We start from the raw sequence: 11,160 nt of genomic DNA, 5'->3' as shown, positions 1-11,160 counted from the left end.
GCTTTACATGTGAAATACGGGGCAAATATAGACAAATACATTAAACATGAGCAAAATCAAGGCACACGGGTACATAAGGAGGGAGGACGCTGCCCGCGAGGGCTCACAGTCTACAGGGGATGGGTGAGGATACACTAGGAGAGGGTAGAGCTGGTTGTGCGGCGGTTCAGTAGGTTCAGGATCACTGCAGGCTGTAGGCTTGTCGGAAGAGGTGAGTCTTCAGGTTCTTTTTGAAAGTTTCTATGGTAGGCGAGAGTCTGATGTGCTGGGGTAGAGAGTTCCAGAGTATGGGGGAAGCACGGGAGAAGTCTTGGATGCGGTTGTGGGAAGAAGAGATGAGAGGGGAGTATAGAAGGAGGTCTTGAGAGGATCGGAGGTTGCGTGTTGGTAGGTACTGAGAGATCATGTCACAGATGTATGGAGGAGACAGGTTGTGGATGGCTTTGTAGGTCATTGTGAGGGTTTTGAACTGGAGTCTCTGGGCGATAGGAAGCCAGTGAAGGGCTTGGCATAGGGGAGAGGCTGGGGAATAGCGGGGGGACAGGTGGATTAGTCGAGCAGCAGAGTGTAGGATGGATTGGAGTGGTGCCAGAGTGCTAGAGTGGAGGCCAGAGAGTAGGAGGTTGCAGTAGTCGAGGCGGGAGATGATAAGGGCATGCACTAGTGTTTTTGCGGTGTCGCGGTCAAGGAATGCGCGGATCCGGGAAATGTTTTTGAGTTTGAGGCGGCAGGAGGAGGCAAGGGCTTGGATATGTGGCTTGAAAGAGAGGGCAGAGTCGAGGATCACCCCGAGGCACTGGGCGTGTGGGACTGGGGAAAGTGAGCAGCCATTGACATTGATGGATAGGTCTGGTGGAGGGGTAGAGTGAGATGGGGGAAAGACGATGAATTCTGTTTTGTCCATGTTCAGTTGTAGAAAGCGAGCAGAAAAGAAGGCTGAAATAGCAGACAGACAGTGCGGGATTTTGGTAAGTAAGGAGGTGAGGTCAGGTCCGGATAGGTAAATCTGCGTGTCATCAGCATAGAGATGGTACTGCATACCGTGGGATTCTATGAGCTGTCCCAGACCAAAGGTGTAGATGGAGAAGAGCAGGGGTCCTAGAACAGAGCCTTGAGGAACACCGACTGACAAGGGGCGAGGTGAAGAGGTGGTGTGGCGGAGTGAGACACTGAATGTCCGATCTGTCAGATATGATGAGATCCAGGAAAGGGCCAAGTCTGTGATGCCAAGTGATGAGAGGATTTGTAGCAGAAGGGAGTGGTCCACAGTGTCAAAGGCAGAAGACAGGTCCAGGAGAAGGAGGACAGAGTAGTGTCGCTTGCTCCTGGCAGTTAGTAGGTCATTGGTGACTTTAGTTAGGGCAGTTTCAGTTGAGTGATGGGAACGGAAGCCAGATTGTAATCGATCAAAGAGGGAGCAGGAGGAGAGGTGAGAGGACAGTTCAAGATGGATGTGTTGCTCCAGCAATTTGGAGGCATAAGGAAGAAGAGATATCGGGCGATAGCTAGACACAGAGGATGGGTCCAGGGAGGGCTTTTTGAGGATGGGTGTGATCTTGGCATGCTTGAAGGATGAGGGGAACACACCTGTTGTGAGTGAGAGGTTGAAAAGGTGCGTTAGGGTTGGGATGAAGACCGTGGAAAGGTTAGGGATGAGGTGGGATGGGAGCGGGTCGAGCGTGCAGGTGGTGAGGTGTGATCTTGACAGGAGGGTGGAGAGCTGATCTTCTGTCATGGTGGAGAAGCTGGTTTTGGAGGAGCAGGGGTGAGCAGCTAAGAGGGGCAGTGGGCGCTGTGGGCCAAAGCTTTCTCTGATCGTATCGATCTTCTGTTTAAAGAAAGAGGCAAAGTCTTCAGCAGAAATGAGAGGGGAGGGAGGGGGTGCAGGGGGACGGAGTAGAGAATTGAAAGTGTTGAAAAGCTGTTTAGGGTTGTGAGACAGGGCGGTTATGAGAGATGAGAAGTAAGTTTGTTTTGCGGCAGTGAGCGCGGACTTGAAGCTGGCGAGGGACTGCTTGTATACAGTGAAGTGGTCAGCAGAGCGGGATCGCTTCCATCTCCGCTCAGCGATCCTGGAAGCCCGTCTCAGTTCTTTAGTCAGGCTGGTCAGCCAGGGCTGCCTGTTGATTGTACGAGTTTTGCTATGCATGAGCGGGGCGGCCGAATCGAGTGTTGCTGTTATTGTAGCGTTATAAAAAGCAGCGGCAGCATCTGTGTCATGAAGGGAGGCTATATCGGTAAGAGGGAGAAGGGACTCAGAGAGTGATTGTAAGTTGAGATGTTTGAGATTTCTGCGAGGGAGTTCGTGGAGTGGGGGTTGCACACTAGGAGAGGAGAGGGAAGAGAATGTCAGTAGGTTGTGGTCAGACAGGGGGAGGGGTGAGTTAGTGAGATTAGTAAGGGAGCAGAGGCGGGTGAATATGAGGTCCAGCGTGTGGCCATCTTTGTGAGTGGCCTCAGAGGACCATTGAGTGAGGCCAAAGGAGGCAGTCAGTGATAAAAGTTTAGAGGCAGCTGAGGTGGAAGTGTCAATCGGGATGTTGAAATCACCCATGATGATAGTGGGGATGTCAACAGAGAGGAAATGAAGTAGCCATGTGGTGAAGTGGTCGAGAAAGGTGGAGATGGCTAGTTCTGGGGGGCGGTAGATGACAGCCAGCTGGAGGTTGGAGGGGGAATAGATGCGGATGGAGTGCACCTCAAATGAGGGAAGAGTAGCGGAGGGGGGTAGCGGGATTGGAGTGAAGGAGCAGGTGTCAGACAGGAGCAAGCCAACTCCTCCACCACGTTTGTTGGTGGAGCGAGAGGTGTGAGAGAGGTGGAGACCGCCGTAGGAAAGCGCAGCTGGAGAGGCTGAGTCAGAGGGGGTGAGCCAGGTTTCCGTGATGCCAAGGAAGGAGAGTTTGTTGGTGATGAAGAGATCATGGATAAATGGCAGTTTGTTGCAGACGGAGCGTGCGTTCCATAGTGCTCCAGGTAAGGGGACCGGGGGAGTGGGGGCTGGATGAATGGGTATGAGGTTGTCATGGTTGGGAAAACGTGTGGAGGATCGAGGTAGGGGGTTAGAAATGAGTGTGGGGATGTGTTGAGGTGGGCCGGGATTTGGGGATACATCACCAGCAATGAGGAGTAGCAGACAGAGCGTTAGAAGGTGGGCGCAGGATAGGACATGATGCGGCCGTGTGTGTCTGGAGAAAAAGGATTGTATGTGGAGGAACAGTTCTGAGGAGAAGGTGAGATGGCTGGGGAGGATGGAGGAAGAAATGACTAGTTCCTTACTAGGTGGAGGGATTGCAGGAGATTGTAAGAAGGAAAGTAGTATAGGGGTGAAAGAGCAAAGAAACCGAAACATTGTAGTGGTTGGTACTCTGTTACCTTCCAGTCAATTCCAGTCCAATTCAGTCTAATTCAAATTCATAATTAAAAAGATGTAATTTAAAAGATGGAAGTTAAGAGATGAAATGCAGCAGACTGCGTCTGTAGCAGACGCCTGCATGTGAATATATCCCCAGTTAAGGGTAATCAGGTGTGAATGAGGAGGTGGCTGGGTATGGGAGACCAGATGTAGAGAGTAAGGGTACCGTCACACAGTGGCATTTTCATCGCTACGACGGCACGATTCGTGACGTTGCAGCGTCGTATGATTATCGCTCCAGCGTCGTAGACTGCGGTCACACGTTGCAATACACGGCGCTGGAGCGATAATTTCATGACGTATTTGCGATGTAGAAGCCGTTGGTTACTGTGCGCACATCGTATACAACCTGTGTCACGCGATGCAATCATGCCGCCACAGCGGGACACTAGACGACGAAAGAAAGTTTCAAACGATCTGCTACGACGTACGATTCTCAGCGGGGTTCCGGATCGCAGTAGTGTGTCAGACACAGCGATATCGTAACTATATCGCTAGAACGTCACGAATCGTGCCGTCGTAGCGATGAAAATGCCACTGTGTGACGGTACCCTTAGGCAGAGGTCATAAAGACAGGGAGGGGTTGGAGTGACCACTCAGAGAGATGCCAGAATAACACAATGAGATACATGAAACAGGTCATGGAAACAGGCTGATAGGTAAGAAGCATACTAAAAAGGATTATATGTGCTGCACCCAGACACTCAGATCCAGGGAAGGCATAGTAAATTCAATGCAATATACAGAGACATTCAGGAGCCGGGGAAAGCTGGGGAAAGTCAATGCATACCATGGAAATTCAATGCAATATACAGAGACATTCAGGAGCCGGGGAAAGCTGGGGAAAGTCAATGCATACCATGGAAATTCAATGCAATATACAGAGACATTCAGGAGCCGGGGAAAGCTGGGGAAAGTCAATGCATACCTGTGGGAAGAGGAGAACAGCTTGATTAGATGGTGCAGATGATGATAATAATGTAGTAGTGATGAGTAGCCAAATGCATTCTAGAATTCAGTCTAATTCAAATTCATAATTAAAAAGATGTAATTTAAAATTCAGACGAATAGTATTGTTAATTATTGAGTTACCTGCAAACACCGAGTCATGTGACTTCTGAAGAATATGTAGACAAAACAAATAATTTTTGAATAAGACTAGTGTCAGGGGCTAACCCTTGGTATCTATGATCTTCTCTACAAGATTTAGGCAAACTAAAGATATAACTATACCATCGGCGAAAATAGTAACTGGTTCAAAGTCCTCAGACTGAGATGGACAGAAACTTTGGTGAGTGCATCGGCTTTCATGTTCTTAGTACCAGTTGTATCCTATTGGATAAGGCTGGGAGCTGATTACTCCAGCTTGACAGCACACATCTACTTTATACTACCAGACTGGACAGGACTCGGGCAGTCCAGCTCAGTGGCTGAACAAAGTCTGCTTTGCCTAGGGCTTCTGTTTCCAATGTCTCGCCCATTACCAGTGCTGCTATCAACTCCAATACAGCGATGCCTGGTGACAGGAGCAGATATAGCATGAAACATGTCAGAGAAACTGCTTTTTCTTTGACTGAAAGCAAACATACTAAACCAGCCATTTATAATATCTGTGGTGGTCTATGTGGTTAAAACAATACCACTGTAATAAAACAAATATCCATTGAGAGTTAGAAATAATATAATAATATTCTGTGGTGTTCTTGGAGTTTTAGTGGCTATTATCTTTGCTGATCTGAGGTCTAATAATTGATATTGTTAATAGTTTAGGATTGTTTAGAAACTACCTTACTTTTCAAATTTTGTGGAGGTTGTAGCTAATAATATTTCCTGTGACTGTAAGATGAAAAATATACGGGGTGGTCTAGAGATAAATGAATAATATGTCATTAGGTGCCGGATAGTGACGACAACGTTCATCAGTGCTAGATTTTCTATTTTTGAAGTTGCTAGAATTTGTTTTCTCCTTTTCTATGGTTTGTAGCTCAGGAAGCCAGCCTGATGCCTCCATGCTCCGCTCCCTCATGTCAGGTATCACTCCAATGAACTAAATGAGAGCTCCTCCTTTTTCTTTTTTGAATGACTCAAATGACTCCCCAAAATTTGGGCGAAAAGTGGGGGGGTGTCTTATAGTTTGAATGCAGCTTACCTGGCTCGCTGTTGGAGGGGGCGGCGGTGGTTGAGTGAGGTTATAGGAAGCAGGTGCCTCTGGTAATCTCCTACAAAATGGTGCCGATGGCGGCGTATGAGCAGATCAAGATTTCAGTTCGCATTGAGGCGAGATCCCAATCTGCGCATGCTCAACCACTGTGCCATTTTGTTGGAGACCGCCGGAGGTGAATTTGAGCATGCGCCGCACCCAGTATCATTTTGCTGCAGACTGCGAAGACATAAATGTGCGCAAGCGACGCCCACTCCAAGGGTGGCGCTAGCGCAACATTTAAAAAAGGGTCTCATACAAATGCAGAGCTGCAAAGACAGAGCCAAGGACCCTACCCACAGTCCCACCTCGATGCACGAAGAGGCTATTGCACCAAAACTTCTAAAGTAAATTAAACAAGAACCAGGCTACGGATTTTTTTACTACAGGTATCCACTAAATTAGTATAACGGTGTTAATATGGACCTTTATTTTGACAGGTTAAATCATGATGACAAGATTGCCTTGTGCAGGCATGTACTACGGAGGACAGAGAATGAACTTCAATCCAATATTGCAGCCAGCATGCAGCGAGCGGGTAAGGAAAGGGTGAATCAAACACCCGAAAACCCCGCCCCTGTGGCTGAAAATTGTTCCCTCCAAATTCAGGTGACAGAGTCCCTTTAATTCTTTTTTTTATTGATTGATTAGGCGATTCTGAACGCGGCGATACCAAATATGTGTAGGTTTGATTTTTTTTTTTATTGTTTTATTTTGAAGGGGGTGAACTTTTATATTTTTTTAATTTTTTTCATATTTTTAAAAACTTTTTTTTACTATTGCCATGCTTCAATAGCCTCCATGGGAGGCTAGAAGGTGCCACAACTTGATCGGCTCTGCTACATAGAGGTGATGTTCAGATCGCTTTTATGTAGCTGAATTGCTGAGTTGCTATGTGCGCCGACCACACGGTGGCGCTCACAGCAATCCGGCATCAACAACGGTATCAAGGAGACCACTGTTTGTCATGCTGACGCACCGGCGCGCGCATTTCCGGCCGTATGGCCCTGCAGCTGTTGCAAAACTACAACTCCCATCATGCTTGGACAGGATGAGATGATGGGAGCTATAGATTGGCAACAACTGCAAAGCCACACTTGTATATAAGGTAATGGCAAACATAATTACTATCTAGTTTGATCTCCATTGCACAGAACAACTTGGAGGAAATTCATGAACATCCCTAAAGAGAAGGTAGCGTATCTCCTATGAAGCAAACAAATTACAGAAAACATCTTGATTACTCTAACTTACCAGGACATTATGATCCTATTTTTTGTCTCTTGGTTATGCAATATTCAAACTTAGTAATAGGAAAGTCTGTGTCACGATTCAGGTTTGGATTCGTGGCAGCTCTGGTTCAGCTATAATTTAAATGTAGCATTTTTTCTTTCAGGCCAGCAGGGGTTAATGTCAGTTTCCTCCCTAGCAGCTGCTGTGTTGCTGGCCAGCTGATGTGGGTGGTGACCACTCCCACTATCCTTTAAATAGTCACATGACACATCAGCTGACTGTTGGTAATAGAGTTAATAATCTTTAATAATAATAATAATAATAATAATAGAGTTATCTATGTATGCCAGCCTTAGAGTTGCATCTCTCTGTGTCAGCGCTGAATCAGCTACTTCTGTGGAGTTTTGGGTCTTGCTTCCGTATCCTATGCGGTCTGTAGCTTGGCAGCAGAGCCTGGAGCTAAGTTGCTTGATTATATACCTTGTCCATCTTGTGCTTGTCACTATCCCCTGTGTTTGTACTATCTGCAGTGGTGAGGCTAGCATCCTTGCCGGCAAGTGCACTAGCCAGGGTTTAGTGAGGTGACAGCTAGGGATGAGGTACGTGACGGCAGCGGGGGCAAGAACCCGCATAGGACCTTAGGGAAGCTTAGGGATAGGCACAGGCTGCATTTGGAGGTGCCCCATCCCTCGTTCCTTACTATCAGGGACTTCCTCCCCCTTTTCCCATCCCGTTGTTGATGTTTGTTGTGCCGTCCGCTGGACCGACCCTTCTGGCCGTGACAGTCTGTATTTACTGAGGACAGATTCTACAGATATTACCTGTGAATTGAGAATGAAAGAAGCAGATTTCTCTAATAAGATATATCACATAGTTTCTTATTTTGTACATGTGTACTATTGATTAATAAAAATTAAAACAATGGTTACTCTTAATAAATACACCATCTGGCATATATAGTAGAACTAATGACTAACTCCTAACATACACCTGTCACTTATGAGACCACCTGAAGATCCAGTTTGTGATTAGTGAACATCTTTTTTCCTGCTTCCTCAGGTGACCCTATCAAGAGATTTGAATAAATAGTTATTCAGATAGGTTTTCTTCCATATGGAGAAATGAAGAAAAAAATACCTAAGAAGGAATGGTTGGAAACCGTTTTCACCTATCTATTGGATATAAGATAACTGGTTGGCATCCAAGCACTGAGTGAGGCTGACATTAATAGATAAATCGGAATCTTTTATTCATGCTAGTCTGGAGCAGCAGTGCACATACTTGACCACTGCTTCATTTATTCTGTATTGGACTGCCAGAGAAAACATTAGCCAGTCATGCAACCTGCTGCCCCAATCTAACTGGGATAAAAGTGCCCTATTCTAAGGATCATGGGTGGCCCAGAGGGCAGACCTGCACTGATCTAAGAGTTATCACCTATCCTGGCGATAGGTAATAACTCGTACCAACCAGAATACACGTTTCACTGGAACATGTTAGATGTTGTAATGCTAATAGTAAGGGCGCAGTAAGACAGCCGTATTACTCATGTGAGGATCGCTGTTACAGACGCCGCTCTCCTGCGGCGCCGCTCTCACCGCTCTGTTACTGACACCGCTCTCCTGCGCCGCCGCTCTCATCGCTGTTACTGACACCGCTCTCCTGCGGCGCCGCTCTCACCGCTCTGTTACTGACACCGCTCTCCTGCGCCGCCGGTCTCATCGTTCGGTCCCGGCGCCTGCTTCCATCTGCCCTGCTCCTGTTCCTGTGAGTGCCGGATCTTCCTTCTCTGCTGCTGCATGTTCCCGGCAATCCATTTCTGGGTCCGCGCGCTCCTGTGCTTCCCTAGCACTTCCGGTATCCAGGTCCTCGGCAGGTACCTTCTCTTTGCGCAGGCGCTCTAGCTTCCCTCAGGGACGCAGGCTCAGCTTCACTGTTACCTCTTCCTGAGGTCATGAGGTCACCACTTCTCTCACCCAATCCCGTTCCTGCCTCTACTATAAGAGGTAGGCTCTCCTGCTCCCTGGTGCCTGATTGTTTTAGCATTTCTGCTATTGCGTTTGGCCCTCTCCGTTGTTTTCCCTGCTCAGCGTTCGCACTCCGTTCTTTGTCCGTGCTAACCTTTCCTTCCGTTCCTGCCCTCCTTGCTTTACCCCTCAGTTCCTGGTTACCCGTTCCTGTTATTTACCTATTGTTTTTGTTTTGTTTTTTTCCTCAGCGGTCGCTCTGTTCCAGCTACCCTGCCCTCCAGGTTCTCTCACGGTTTCCTGAATCTTTCTCCAGTATCCTGCCTCCTTTTGCCTTTCTTTCTGGAGCCGTCCCTCCTGGTATCTTCACCGTGGGTAAGTGACCTCTGGGCTTGCTCCTTGCGGTCCCTGTATAGGGGTCGTTTCTCACCTTAGGCCGCTCGCCCAGGGGTAGGTCTCCCCACGGTCCAGAGGGTCCACTCTAGTTTCCTCTAGTCCGCTACAATCGCATTGCAATCCCCGGACTGGTCGTCGGCTCTCCTGTACTGAGCGTGACAGAATGCATTTCTTATGTCAGGAGAGCCAATGGCCAGTTCGAGTATTGCGATGTTATTCTCGTGTGAGTAATACGGCCGTCTGACTGCTCCCTAAAGGGGTTACTTGAGTTTGAGAAACAGCAGAGAGGGATGTTTTATAAATATTAGGTTTAGGGTCCCATCAAAGAAAGATCACCTTGCCGTGGTTGATGGGCTCACATGAATTGGCCAATGTATGCACTAAGTACCTTCATTTTTCTAGGTATATTCTATATAGCAGTAATGCCGTTCAAATTTTGTATAGTCAATGTTTGCAGACATCTTAGCACTTACAGAGCGCTGCTGGGTTCTCTTGTTTGCAGTTTATGCATTCATGGCAGCTCGCACCTGTTCACACTTGCTTTATCCTGTTCGGAGTTACTGGTTAGTTTTTTGTTTTTTGAGTTTGAGAAATAGCGCCATGTTTGTATATTACCTGTGTCTGCTATTGCAGCTCTCTCCAATGCATTTTAAGGCCACGTTCACACGTTCAGTATTTGGTGAGTTTTTTGCCTGGGTATTTGTAAGCCAAAACCAGGAGAGGAACACAGAAAAAGTATAATAGAAACACGTCACCACTTCTGTATTTTACACCTACTCCTGGTTTTTACTTATAAATACTGATATAAAACACTGACTTATATTGAATGTGTGAATGTGGCCTTAAAGTTAGCATATGACACTATAATTAATAAATGCAGAAGAAATGGGAGATGTAATCCAACTCCGATTAAAAAAAAATTAATTTATTCATATAAAAAAGTTTTGTTAAAAAATATAACCATAGCGTAATGTGCCAGAGTTCCTCTTCTTGCTTCTTGTCCTCCATCGAATGGACACCCTCTCTCCTGTAACATGCCTTAGTATCCTTTGAACTCTGTCGCATGACGCTATTGTTATTTTTTTTAACAAAACTTTTTTGATATGAATAAATTCTTTTAACCGGAGCTGGATTATCTCTTCTGTTTCTTTTGCTTGTCATACGTCTGGTCAGGACACATTTCCGTGCTCCACTCCAGGAACCAGCGAAGGTGAGCTGGCTAAAGCTTTTTTCTCTTGGTTAATAAATGCAGACAGTTACAAGTATGCCAAGTGATTAGGACTTTTAAGGGTGAAGAGGCAAATGTCAATCTACTGTTACATGGTTTACTGAACCGATGCAGACAAATTGAGGCTGTGAAGCTGAACGGCCGGCCGGCTTGCTTCAAGCATGTGCCATGGCTCCTTTCAGATAATAATCAGCCCATGTAAAGACTTGGGACTTTGTCTTTTGTGGGCTAATGACTTTGGGAACATTCCACATGAGAGGATTGCATAAGCTTCATGGACACCCACTCAGATCATGCTACACCATGTTAAATATTCACATCGATTATAACTGTTCCACTATACATTGGGACCATTATTAAGTTATAATTACTACGAAAAATAATAAATCATCTACATTTGATGAAAAGAACAGTCTGCTTTTACTTCACGGGATCTAAGTAAAAACTTATTAGATATCTAGCAATATTTTATATTATTTGAATTTTCTGTTGTATTACAATTAATTTGCTTACAGAACGTTCGTCCATTAAGAATAGCAATTTTTGCTGTAGAGATAGAGGTGACTTTTTAGTTTATGTCCCACCACATTCTCTGCGGTGTTTCAGAGTAAAAAGTACCTAAGCTGCAATATTTCAACCAGACTCTGATTCATGTTGCCCGTGACTTGGGGAGCATTAATTTTATGACAGCTTAGCTTTAAAATTATATCGGCTTTCTTTC

At 46.2% G+C, this 11,160-nt stretch overlaps 1 protein-coding gene across 1 annotated transcript in view; it reads left to right on the top strand.

Moving 5' to 3' along the window:
- Positions 1 to 6,142: 6,142 nt before the first annotated feature.
- The window catches only part of METTL1 (methyltransferase 1, tRNA methylguanosine), a 74,823-nt gene continuing 69,805 nt past the window's right edge, over positions 6,143 to 11,160 (top strand). The window contains exon 1 of the mRNA XM_077297790.1: positions 6,143 to 6,153. The gene's annotated coding sequence lies outside the window, so the exon portion shown is untranslated. The remainder of the gene's footprint in view (positions 6,154 to 11,160) is intronic.

This window comes from Ranitomeya variabilis, chromosome 3 (assembly GCF_051348905.1).
Source record: "Ranitomeya variabilis isolate aRanVar5 chromosome 3, aRanVar5.hap1, whole genome shotgun sequence".
Taxonomy (NCBI): Eukaryota; Metazoa; Chordata; class Amphibia; order Anura; family Dendrobatidae; genus Ranitomeya; species Ranitomeya variabilis.
The sequence above is the reverse complement of the archived record's forward strand: the minus strand, read 5'-3'. Positions and strand labels throughout refer to the sequence as shown.